This window comes from Hylobates moloch, unplaced genomic scaffold, assembly GCF_009828535.3.
Source record: "Hylobates moloch isolate HMO894 unplaced genomic scaffold, HMol_V3 SCAFFOLD_24, whole genome shotgun sequence".
In the NCBI taxonomy this organism is placed as follows: Eukaryota; Metazoa; Chordata; class Mammalia; order Primates; family Hylobatidae; genus Hylobates; species Hylobates moloch.
Genome location: NW_026652299.1, coordinates 15,740,961 through 15,749,106, shown reverse-complemented (window position 1 = coordinate 15,749,106; position 8,146 = coordinate 15,740,961).

The window sequence follows — 8,146 nt, the reverse complement described above, 5'->3', positions numbered from 1 at the left end:
AAGACTTTGATTTACAAACCAGGATCTATATTGTTTTCCAGATTTTACTAGTTGTGTGAATACAAACTTTCCTTTATGTTTGTCCAAAAATAGTATAATATGAGACCCACTCCTTGCATTCCTTCAAATTGAGCTCTTAAACATTATATCTTAGGCTGGGCACTACCAGTTATTAAGAATGGATGATAATTAAGATCTAGAGACCTGCTATACAACTTAGTAACTATAGCTAACGACACTATATTGTGCACTTTAAAATATGTTAATAGGACAGATCTCATTGCAAGTGTTCTTACAGAATAATAATAATAACACATAAACACAAGGAAATTTTTGGAGATGATGGAAATATTACATGTTTTGGTTTTGATGATAATATCATGGGTATACGCATTTGTCCAAAGTCATGAAGATGTACACATTCAATGTGTGCACACTTCGGTATATCAATTATACTTCAATAAAGCTAAAAATAAAAAGGATGCTGAGACAGTACACGGGGGGCGCTTAAAGCGCACCTACGTCCCGACTGCAATACTAGGAGGGTGTGGGCTACGGTAGAAAGATGATATAAAATCTCACGGGTAGCTAACTGGTGTAACCGTGGGCATGGTGGGCCGAGGGAAGCTCAGTAGTGGGTTGATGCTGAAAGTAAAGGAGGGACTGGTGTAGTGTTCCTTGACAAAATGTGAAGCAAATGCAAATTTGATTTTAGGAATTTTCCATCACCCCTGCTTTCTAGTTTCCTTCCTATTCTCGCACTCTCAGCAACTCCACATTTAAGACTTTGACATCTCAATCAACATTTTTTTTTTTTTTTTTTTTTTTGAGACAAGGTCTCAGTCTGTTGCCTGGGCTGGAGTGCAGTGGTGCAATCATGGCTTACTTCAGTCTTGACCTCCTGGGGTCAAGCAATCCTCCTACCCCAGCCTCTCAAGTAGCTGGGACCATAGGCGCATGCCACCACACTTGGCTAATTTTTTTTTTTTTAGACAGCGTCTTGCTCTGTTGCCAGGCTGGAGTGCAGTGGTGCCATCTCGGCTCACTGCAACCTCCACCTCCCGGGTTTAAGCGATTCTCCTGCCTCAGCCTCCTGAGTAGCTGGGATTACAGGTGTGCACCACCACACTCAGCTGATTTGTGTATTTTTAGTAGAGACGGGGTTTCACCATGTTGACCAGGATGGTCTTGATCTCTTGACCTTGTGATCCACCCGCCTTAGCCTCCCGAAGTGCTGGGATTACAGGTGTGAGCCACTGCGCCCAAGCCACCTGGCTAATTTTTAAAAAATATTTAATAGAGAAGAGGGGAGTCTTAACTATGTTGCTCAGATTGGTCTTAAACTCCTGAGCTTAAGCGATCTTCCCACCTCAGCCTCCCAAAGTGCTGGGATTACAGGCGTGAGCCACCATGCCTGGCCTTAATTGGGCTTTTCAGTTGGAGATGTTTCAGGACCCATTCCTTCAACAGCTATTATCAAGCATGGACTTTCCTTGTGTCAGGTCCTGGGCCAGCACCAGGGATATGAAGATAGATTAAACATGGCTTGTAGCCTTGAGCATCAAGGGGCTTGGAGTGTAGACAAGGTCAGGTTCTTCAGTGTAGTTGATGAACACCAGCACCAGAATCACTAGGGATCACAGAAAGACAAATAGTGCATGATGGCACTTATATGTGAAATCTAAAAAGTTGAACTGAGAGAAACGGAGAAATAGCAGTTGCCAGGGGGTGGGGGAAATGGGAAGATGTTGGTCAAAAGGCATGAGCTTTCAATTATAAGATGAACAAGTTCTGAGGATCTAATGTACAGCATGGTAATTCTAGTTAATAATCATGTATTAGATACTGGAAGTTTGCGAAGGGAGTAGACCTCAAGTGTTCTCACCATACACACAAAAGTAGCTTGTTTGTGGAAATCGTTATAAAGGTATGCTTATGTCAAAACACCATGTTGAATGCCTTAAATATATACATTTTTAAAATTGGTTGATCATACTTCAATAAAGATTAACAAATCGTCACGAGGTCAGGAGATCGAGACCATCCTGGCTAACACGGTGAAACCCCGTCTCTACTAAAAATACAAAAAAATTAGCCGGGCGAGGTGGTGGGTGCCTGTAGTCCCAGCTACTCGGGAGGCTGAGGCAGGAGACTGGCGTGAACCCCGGGGGGCGGAGCCTGCAGTGAGCCGAGATCGCGCCACTGCACTCCAGCCTGGGCAACAGCGAGACTCCGTCTCAAAAAAAAAAAAAAAAAAAAGGAATCGCTGGATCGCTGGGGAAGGTTTTATTTACAAATGTTGCCTCCTGGGCCCACCTCACAATTGCTAAATCAAAAATCTGCACAGGGCAAGGGAATCTGTATTTTAGCAACTCCCTCAAGTGAATATTTTGCTCACTAAACAATTGAGATCCACTGGAATTTGTGAATGGATGTGAAATATCTTAGGTATAATGATGATGTTATGAACTGATTATTATAGAAGCATAGAAGGGGGTGGTGGGGTAGGATCAAAAGGGAAGTTCCCTGAAATTGACACCTGGGGCCGGGCGCAGTGGCTCATGCCTGTAATCCCAATGCTTTGGGAGGCCGAGGCGGGTGGATCACGAGGTCAGGAGATCAAGACCATGTGGCTAACACGGTGAAAACCTCGTTTCTACTAAAAATACAAAAAAATTAGCCGGGCGTGGTGGCGGGTGCCTGTAGTCCCAGCTACTCAGGAGGCTGAGGCAGGAGAATGACGTGAACCCGGGAGGCGGAGCTTGCAGTGAGCCGAAATCGCGCCACTGCACTCCAGCCTGGGTGACCGAGCGAGACTCGTCTAAAAAAAAAAAAAAAAAGAAGAATCAAAATGACACCTGAGCCTATTTTAATGAAAGAGAAGACAAGGATGGGGATGAGGGTGAGGGACAGAGTGATAAAGGGAATGGGGGCAGGACACAGAATCTCGAAGTGTCTTTCTGTAGCTGGAGTGTAAGGAGAAAGGAGGAATGAATCAATGATGGTGACTTTCAAGCACTATGATAGACAGTGGAAAACTCATTCTGAGCAAGGGATATTTCTTTATGTCACTTTGCCTCATTATAAGTTCAAGTCCTCTCTCCGATAAGGGGCTCTGGTTTTTGGCAAGGACTTGTTTTTTTCCTTCACATCATAGTTTCTATAATCCACGCACATGGAATAAAAATGTGCTCCATGTCAAAAGATGATACCAGATAAGGGCTTATCATGTCATGCAGGCCACTCTGCTTTTTAGACTCAAACATCTCAGGAAATAGAGATATCTGCTTTTATCAGAATAGGGCTGTAAACTCTGTGATGTGCAGTCAAGGGAGGATGTATATTATCCGTTGGCACTTTTAAAAGAAGGCAGGCAATGCCTAGATTTTGGGGCATGGTTCTGAGGTAGTTCTGGTAAAAGAATGTGGCCCTCTTTGTCCCCCAACCTCTATTTCTGGTTTGCCCTGTCATTGCATCCTCATGGGCGTTTTTGTCTTCTTCCAATGTTTCTTTTCCTGGACTTCAACAGGTGGCCTTGGCATTGCAAGCCTTTGATTCTTCTGAAAACAAGATGATTACGTGGTGTGGTCAGCCTTATCTTCTTTCCCATGGTTTCATGTTTCCTTCCAGGTTGATCTGGTTTCTTTGACTACCCTATTTTAGGAATGAGACATTTTGCTTGGTAAAGCGCATGAATTGATGTAGCCAGGACAGCTAATCTAGACAAAACACACACACACACACGCACACACACACACACACACACACACACACACACACACAGAGAGAGAGAGAGAGAGAGAGAGAGAGAGAGAGACAGGCCTCCCAACAGCTGCAGAGACTATTATCTATGTTGTTTTTCATCACTGGCTAGAGAAGAAGCTCAATTCATCATCAAAATAGTTGAAGTCACTTGAAAAGTTAGCATTTACCATTTGGCTCCTAGAAGAGAGAAACATTTGTGCTAAAAGTGACTCTGTGTGTCTTTCAGTAGGAAGCCATGGCTTTAGGTGAAAGCAGAATGGTGACCACTTATATAAAGGTAGACAGTAGGGTGTTAATGGGTGGAGAAATATGAGAGTAAATAAATATACTCTTATTTCATTCCTACACATCCACATACATAATCATTTCCACGGAGCAGTGGTAAAAAAAAATAAAAATAAAAAACTCCAGCTCAGCATATCTCAACCTTGCCACTGTTGACATGTCAGGCAAAATAATTCTTTGCTGTGAGGGCTCTTCTATGACTTGTAGGATGTTTAGCAATATCTCTGGCCTCTACCCACAGGATGCCAGTAGCAGCCCCAAACACCTTCTGGTTGTGACTATCAAAAATGTTTCCAAACATTGCCAAATGTCCTCTGAAGGGCAAATCGCCCCATGTTGAGAACCACTGTTCTAGGAGAATCACTTACCACGTTAATAAATCAAGCAGTATCCAAAGTGTTTATGGTAGCAATGGGAGGGCAGGATGTTCCAGTGGCTGCATTTTTGTGGTTGGTAACTTTCTTGGACAGATCAGGCTTAAGTGGATGTGGAGCATAGTTTCACCCCAAGAATGTGACAGTCACAGCTGCAAGCTGACAGTGGAAAGGAGCAAATCCTTTTGGATAGGATATCCTGTGAGCATAATATGTGACATTCATCGGTTTTCAGAAGTGGCTTTAAAGTTTTTTCTTCTTCTGAAGCTTTCTGTGGTTGCTGTCTTCAAGCATAGAATTTTAATTCTTCACAGTTCATAGGGGATGCAGGAGAAATCTTTTTTTCTCCCTGTATGTAGTCTGTGGGTCTCCTCGACAATATGCTGGTATCCATAAAAAAGAAAAATTCAACTTCTAATTTGTGGTATTTGATTTTACCCAGAGTCAGAGAATGTTCCATAGTCCAAGTCCCATTAATCTTATGGTGAAAATTATGTTATAGTCTGGTACATCCTTCAGTAGGAAATTCCCATGGTTCCAGGCCCCCAGGGCGAGTCCCTGTGCTGATTTTGGAGGAAATCCACACTGCTTTCTCCAAACTGTGTTAAGCCTTTCCTTTGCTCTTATCAGGCTCACTCTGCCCTTTATACAATAAGGCCCAAACAATGAAAAAGCCATGGTGAGATTTAGATGAAAAAAATCACAAAGGAAGGAAATTTTGAATTACTGCTTTCACTCAAGCTCTCATTCAACGGGTCCTAGCATTATCAAAAGATCAGGGAATCATGTTATATATATAATTATCTATAAATATGCTATTATAGGCTTATATTCTTAAAATATCTCAATCGCTGAACTGCTAAGTAAAAAGTTCCAGAGTACTAGTCAGAACGTCTAGGAGATCTTGGAAATAAATTATGGGTACACTCATAATTAAACTTAACAGAAGGAAGTTAAGATTGATAGTCACAATATCTTTGTTCTTTGATCAAATTTAATTTTGCCTAGATATTAACACCATGCTTAGATATCCTGACATCTTTCCATTTTTATATTGTCATTATAGTGGGATATGCATGGACATATTGACATTAATATGTAGAGATCAAGTTGCTTTCATCTTTGCAATACTGTCATTAGTTAAGTTTCCTTTAAAGCAGCAGTTAGTCTGTGTAAATTTTTTCTTTTTTGTACGTCAGTTGTAAGTTGGTGATTGTAGTTTCACTCTATTCTCATGAGTGTAACTTAACACTATTGGGTTTACCCTGGCATGTGAGATAGTCATAATAACATTAACTTCAAAATCTGTAGGATGAAATCTAAGGTTTGAGTTTCCCTAATCCTTTGCAGAGCTGTAACTTAGCTGGAAAATTACATTTCAATTGAACATTCTATAATGCTCAGAGGCGCTGCAATCAATGAGCGTGAAAATGCCAAGCACATCCCATCCTGACACTTCTTATTAAGCATAGAACATTCTTGAGTGAAAGTAATATCACAGAGTAATTTGATTATTAAGGCAATAATAGCATATCTTGTCCTGGTGATAAATTTACCTTTTGTTAACAGTTTTTCTCCCCCATTTTAATACCTGCATTAAGAAAGGTGCATAGGAATTTTCTTGGAACATACTGCCTGTTCCATACTGGTTTTTTTCTATCTGATTCTACCATTATGTCAAAGGCTGGATGACATAGTTCTATTCTTAGAGATAGCAAATCCAAAGATTTCAAATCAATATTAAAAAAAAATCTAAAGACTTCTTCAGTAAGACCTATTGATATAGTCCAAGTGTTATTCCATAGGTGGTAGGATTACAGATTATTTTAAAAAACAATTTTTCTTTGTACTTATCTGTTTTCAAATTTTTCTGTAATTAATATATATTGTTGTGTATTTCAAAAGCTTTATTGTAAGAGGGTTTGTGGATTCAGCTTCTTAGCTATTTCAAACTACTTAATTACTGAAATATAGTATAATTTTTTATCCCTTTTTTTCAAAATATAAAGATATTTTAATTTTAGTTCCTTGTTTAAAAATGCAAAAGGCAATATTTTTTACTCCTAAAGCTTATGTAGCAAAGAAAGGAGCAAGTCGTTCTTAGCTTTTGGTTTAGGATATTCCTATGGAGATGTGAGTGTATTATGTATTCATTTAAACATCCCAAGTTGATCAAATTGAAACAAATGAAAAAATATATTATGCATTCAGCGGACTTGCTTTTTTAGGATAGATATGCTTGGAATATATGCAGATACATTCCCTATAAGTGTTTTTAGTTTGATTAAATATGATCACATCTACACAAAAGCAGCCCTATATTGTAAAGCTACGAGAAAATCAGCACAACTACCCGCCACTCAATTGGCTCTGAACTTTGATGTTCTTTCACTGCATCTATTATTACCCAGTTTAAAAACTACGAAAAGGACAGGAGAGAAAAAACGAAAAAAACATAGGTAGGAAGCAAAAATGCATATTAATAGTCAATTAGTTAACAATTTCTGTTTGACTTATTTATAGTCAAACAATGTACGTCATTTGCCTGAGTGATTAATTTCCTACCAACACAGCATCTGACATACAGCAGGTGCTTAATAAATATTTGTTTTGAATGAATGCATACATTCATAGAAGTAAAATAATCATAATGAATTAAAAAATGTAGAACTTCAGGGAAGGGAACTTTGACTGTGGCTTGGAAAATTTTTACCAAGGAGATAGAAATTAAGCTTGGAATTGTAACATGGGCACTTCTCAGGTGGAGAAGGCAGGGAATAGACGTCTCAACTGTAAACCCTAGACTCATATAGATTAGATTTTTCCTGAGCAGGAGAAGAGGTCATATGTAAGAAGAGGGAGAGAAAGTGGTTAGATTGGGGAGGCGCTCGCTGTTCAGCCACAGAGACGAACCTAGACTTGTTCATTCTATCTTGGTGCTAGGCAGATCCCAAATTCTGCCTTGAGCGGACTCTTGGGCCAGTCTTCAGGGAGGTTGTTGAGATCTCTGGTCTCACGTTCAGTTTCTGATTTTGGTTTAGCTCTTCAGCTCCTCACAAATGTGACTCACTTTTGCCCTACTTGGGCTGATGGTTTAGGACACATGACATCTACCTGGCTACAGAGTTCTTCTCACAGGTATGACCTCAGACTCACTGTTGCCTGGAGTTCAGAGAAGCAGCCCAATGGGAGGGTTCTCTGAAGAATTCCTCTGGCTAGTGGTTTTCATGGGGAAAAAATACATGAGATTTCTCATATATATGTATTTATATGACATCATGAGATTATAGATATAATATATAATTTTATTATATAACGTTATATATTATGTTTATTATATATAATAATATATATTTATAATATATAATCTCATGATGTCATGTATATCTGATAATCACTGTGTGATATATGTGCTCACACATACAAACACATTTTATTTATGTTGTTATATGTATTTCATATTATAATATGTATGTATTCACAAAATTTACCCTAAAGTGTATTTTCCCTAGTTCCATATCTTTATAACTTGGGTGCATTCTGATATATTCTAGTCTATTCTATTTTTGTATTTCATTTTTAAAAATGCTTATTATAACTGAATGCATTGATTTTATATGCTATAATGGGTCTACCCATAGACTGAAAAATTTGGCTCTAGTTGAAGTTTCTAGAAAAGTTGAAGTTTCTAGAAATACTTGGGAAGCTTTTTACAAAGCTAG